The sequence below is a fragment of the Nycticebus coucang genome, chromosome 10, assembly GCF_027406575.1.
Source record: "Nycticebus coucang isolate mNycCou1 chromosome 10, mNycCou1.pri, whole genome shotgun sequence".
Classification (NCBI taxonomy): domain Eukaryota; kingdom Metazoa; phylum Chordata; class Mammalia; order Primates; family Lorisidae; genus Nycticebus; species Nycticebus coucang.
Genome location: NC_069789.1, coordinates 108809993 through 108815442, shown reverse-complemented (window position 1 = coordinate 108815442; position 5450 = coordinate 108809993). Strand labels below are relative to the sequence as shown.

The 5450-nt window shown below is 40.7% G+C and overlaps 1 pseudogene; it reads left to right on the top strand.

The window, feature by feature from the left end:
- Positions 1-3672: 3672 nt before the first annotated feature.
- Positions 3673-4074, top strand: LOC128597287 (ubiquitin-like protein ATG12; annotated as a pseudogene).
- Positions 4075-5450: the final 1376 nt, after the last annotated feature.

The window sequence follows — 5450 nt, the reverse complement described above, 5'->3', positions numbered from 1 at the left end:
CCCAAAGTTTTATTCAGCCCTATGTCCGGCAGGAGAATGCCACGGCACCCCAGTAGGGGAGGTAGGTCCAGTTTTTAGAAGGTCTCTCCCGTGGAGTGTAGTGGGAGGGCCTTTAATTTCTGCCCGCTTGTTCAATTTTGGGGCTCTTGAGCCGGTCTCATGGGGGAGGGGGACTCCCGTCCACTTGGTGGTGGATTTTGTACCTTTTGTTTGCGTCCTTGTGATCACAGCTTGCCTCAGCGGTGTTGATGTGCATTCTTCAGCCTTCTCTCTTGGTGAGGCTCAAGTCCACCAGGATACTTACTAAATTCCTGTCCCTTAACTCTCCTTCTGGACCGGAGCCTTTGTTGAAAGCTGGCTTCAGTCCGCCATCTTGTCCCCCTCATCCCTTCCATTCTTGAGATACTTTACTAAGAAGAATATGTTTCAGCTCCATCCATGTAAACATAAAAGAGGTAAAGTCTCCATCTTTTTAAAGGCTGCATAATATTCCATGGTGTACATGTACCACAATTTATTAATCTATTCATGGGTGGATGGGCACTTGGGCTTTTTCCATGACTTAGCAATTATGAATTGGGCTGCAATAAACATTCTGGTGCAAACTAACTGACTGAGAAATCTGAAAAAATGAAACGTCTACCTAGTAGCATGAAGCACCATGCTGTGTTCCTTCTGTGTCCTGAGCACCTATCAGTTCCTCACTGTCGTCCCTAGGAGCCCAAGGACAGCCATATGCAGAGGAGGAGCTCCCAAGGCCACTAGTCCTGTCTGTCGCACATGCTGAGTGGTCAATGCCTTGTAGAATATGTACATTCCTGTGATAATGACTAGTCCACAGGACACAAACATTGACAACACACAACGCAATTGGTTCTGCTCATACTCAGGTTCCACTGCAGGTGTACTCAAGTTGTAGACAGCCCCCATGCCATGTTCATTGGTCTCATGGGCTGGACCAGTGGTTCCGTGATGCTTCTCCTGCAGAGACTTTATTCAGTTACCATTGTCTGAGCACCCCTCTCCCACGTGAAATCCACAATGACCTTGGAAACTCAGTGTAACATTTGATGCTGTGTTGGTGGATCTTGCTGTAGGCACAAACATTTCACAGCACTTGGAAGAAACAAGTTTCCCCTTTGGTCAGTAGAATTATCTAAAAGAAATTACTTCTGTTCAGGATTATATAAAGAGAGTTCACAAAGTTTATCTGAATGTGGATACTAAGATGAACTATGCTAATAAAGTTTAATAAGTTTATTCAATAAAGTTTAATAGTGTGCTAATCCCTGATATACACTGGTTCGTAATTTACTATGGGTCTAAGTAAATATTTCTTCATGTCAGGTTGATATTTTATCTCACATATGAAGACAAGAGACTTAAGAATGAAATATGCATTTTGTTATTTTTTATCTTCATTTCTCTCATGTTGCTGCCAAAGGCTTTTTTTCACAGAAGACAAAATGACATGGCAATTATACAATGAACAATCTGTTGCAAATGTTCTTCTTAGTAAAGTATCTCAGGAATGGAAAAAAATATCCGATGTACTCAGTACTACTATAAAACCAATTTATAATCACTCACACTTTCATATGAGAGATGACTCACAACTATAGCTCAGGATAAAGGAGGGAAGGGGTTGGGGATGGGAAGGGAGGGGGGTGGTTCAATAGAGGGAGGGTTAATGGTGGAACCACACCTATGAAGCATATTGCAAGGGTACAAGTCAAATCTATCATGCATTGAACACAAATGTCTTAACACTGTGAATAAGTAAATGAGGTGAAATCTATGTTAATTAGTAGGATGTAAGCACTCCCAATTTGTACAAATAATCAACACAAATCCCACAAAGGCATAAATGTATTCATGATCTATGTATATATGACTTAAAAAAAAAAAAAAAAGAAAGAAAAAATACATGCAGTGAATTGCTGCCCCGTTAAGTCTTCCCAGGTTTTGTTTACAGCGTTGACCCTCGGTACACTTTACTGATTGGATGGACGAAGCATTAATAAGCTTCTAACTAGATAGTAGTCAGAACTGCCATCTGTAGATTTGTTACATGGATTTTTAGTTGTCATCATTGAAAATCAAAGCGGTGACATGCTTTCAATTTTCTATCAGCTTCTCCTCCCACCTTTGTTTTTCTTTCTGCATTCTGTGGGGCAGTCTGACATATTTCCTTGACCTATTATTTTTTACTTAGTGGGATGAAGTTATACTTATTTCTAGTGTGAGTTGTAGCCATTAAAGTTTGAATTCCTCATGTATTACAATCAGCGCTACTATTCCCCACTCACCAGAATATGTAGGAACGCGTGTGATCCAGGAGCCCTGCTACAGACCTTGTGCTACTGATTTCCAAGTCTCAATTCTGTATTTGTCATAACCCACAATAAAGTCTTGGGTATCCATAAATAGCAGTTGTTGCTCATGGAAACTTAAAAATAAAAAAAAAAACAGTAGAGATTACACATATATGCACATGGTTGCCATTTCTGCTGCTTATAATTTTTCTTGTCAAGGTATCTCCCTGATATAATTTCTAATCAGTAGAAAGTACCTCCTTGAGGTTTCTCGGATGCATGCTTCCTAGAAATAAAGTGCTCAGTTACTTTCTGTCTTGAAATGTCTTTATTTTTGTTTGTCTCTAATGAAATTATATAAAATATATTCTATTCAAAAAAATTTAGAAGTATGATTAAGAACGAATATAATATTGAACCTCATTTTAAAAATGAAGAATTTAAGTCATTTCTAATATTCAAAATCATTGCTTTGGAATAATTTCACACATATATAATTTTCCCTCACTAAGATCTCTGAATTCCACATTTTACCACATTTTCCCTGTCAACGTTATTTTCTGCATGTTATCCCAGAACAGCAGCATTTCAGGAAACTCACCAGAGCAGGATGCTGGATGGGGCACACAACCCCTCTAAGTCCCCCAGGGTGATTTCTCCTAAAACAAAGAGATTCTCCACATAAACTCTTACGTCCTTCCATTTCAAAAAATCGATGTTGATGAAACTCTAATTGCTCAATCTACTGAAGTCATATGTTTAACTGATCCAAAAATGCCTTTTCTCCTTTCTGTCCCACGGCCCCCAGACACTTGCGCTCCTCCCACTATCCTGCCTCTTACTTCCTTTCCAACCTCTCCCTCCCTCTGCCATTCCTAATCCTCTGGTCCTCAGTGTTCCATTGAATGACCCTCCCTGGTCTATCGGATGATCCTGGAGAGCAGACTCACTCAGTTTACCTTTCCTTGGGAAAAAGTCCCTGAAACAAGGCTGGGATCCTCAGTGCCTGACGTCAGGGTCCACCCTGTGTCTGCCACCCTCAGACTGGGAACATTCACCTTGAATTCCTGTCAGGGAGCTTCTGCCATGTCCCTCTACCTGAAATCCCTGGACTTTGTAACTGATGAGTATTTCATAGCTCCTCAAGGGGAGTAGTTCAGAGGTGACTATAGCGATATTCAGAAATGAAGTATGTAGCTTTTTTTCCAGGATGAGTTTGTGAACTTAATCATCTGACCTTGTGCGTGCATGTGTCTGTATATTTACACAAACACATGATAGATTGTTGTACCTCCCAATCAGTGAATACATGCAATGCGAAGGAATTTGTAATAAAATGTGGGTCACAGCGAGCAAGATGACAAAGGAGCAGGACTTGGTGCTGCAGCTGCCTTCTTCAACTGCCACTGGAGTCGAAGGACTTACGGAGGTTTCCCCAGAAACAGCCACTCCGGGTACTCCTTCTTCCACTGCAGTCTCCCTGGGGACAGAGGAACCTGCTGGTGACATCAAGAAAAAAATTGGGAGACACCCCTATTATGAAAACAAAGAAGTGGGCCGTGGAGTGAACTCGGACCATCAAGGACTCATTGACTTCATCAAAAAATTCCTTAAACTTGTGGCCTCAGAACAGTTGTTTATTTATGTGAATCAGTCCTTTGCTCCTTCCCCAAACCAGGAAGTTGCAACCCTCTATGAGTGTTTTGGCAGTGATGGTAAACTGGTCCTACATCATTGCAAATCTCAAACTTGGGGATGAACCAAAGACAGCCTACTACTTACAATAAATTTTCACAGAGGAGACAGCTCTGAAAAGTTGATGCTTGTGGTAAGAGACTTAACAGATAAGCTCTCTTCAAGGTATGTCTACTGTGACCCATGTTTATAAATAAGAAAACATCCATCTCATGAATGAACTTCACAAAAATGTGGTTTGTATTAATACACAAATCATCATAAAAGGCTGACTTTAAAATATATCTACTGGCTGCATGTTACTGTCGTTATTGCTGCAGATCTGCCTCCAAGGTTGAAAGGAGACCAAGACGGTAAACTTTTTCTTTGCAGGTTCTCAAAATTACTGAAATTGTTGTATATAATTAGCACTTACTTGATTTTTTTCTCCAGTGGTAAAATTTAATTTGTCACAGGGTTCTTTTACTTTTTTTTTTTTTTAATTTATTGAGGGAACTTCAGTTCACTGGAGACATGGGAAATTCACATTTATGTCTACTTCTTGTAAAATTGCATTGGCCTGCTGGCTGCATACCTTAAATAATCCAGTAGAGGGCAGCCCAGCTGGCAGAAGAGATTTGGCAGTTTGTTTTTAATCCTTGCCAAGTGATAGTAAGGGGAAAAGGCTTTCCTTGCTGCTGCCTAGCCAGGAGAGCAAGCATGTTGGACAAACTTCAAGACTGTTTTAGAGAATATGCATAGTTTTAACTATTTTATTTGGAAACAGACTTTCATAAATTCTGGACAAGTGAATCTTGTCTAGCTCTTTTTAGTTCTATCAATTCATGAGTTTTGAGTCCCAGTCACATAACTGTGGTATTACTCTGTCACTTAGTTATATAGTGTCAAAAGGACTCATTGAGTTAACGTGGCAACATCTTTATTTCATAATGCATTTTCCAACTTGAAAGCACTCAGTAACTGAAAAATAGCCCTAGCTTTTATGCATATTTCATGCCATGACTAAACGAGTACCATTGGACGGTGCCTGTGACTCAAAGGAGTAGGGCACTGACCCCATATACTGGAGGTGGTGGGTTCAAACCCAGCCCCGGCCAAAAACTGCAAATAAATAAATAAAATAAAAAAGCACCATTTTCACTAATGCTATTAGACTGGAAAGTGCTTAAAGTGAGATTTCACTTTTTTTTTTTTTTTTGAGACAAAGTCTCAAGCTGTCACCCTGGGTAGAGTGCCATGGCATCATAGATCACAGCAACCTCAAACTCTCGTGCTTAAGTGATTCTCTTGCCTTAGCCTCCCAAGTAGCTGGGACTACAGGCGGCCCGCCACAACACACAGCTATTTTTGGTTGCAGTTTGGCTGGGACTGTGTTTGAACCCATCGTCCTCAGTATATGGGGCCAGCCGCCCTACTCACTAAGCCACAGGTGCTGCCCTA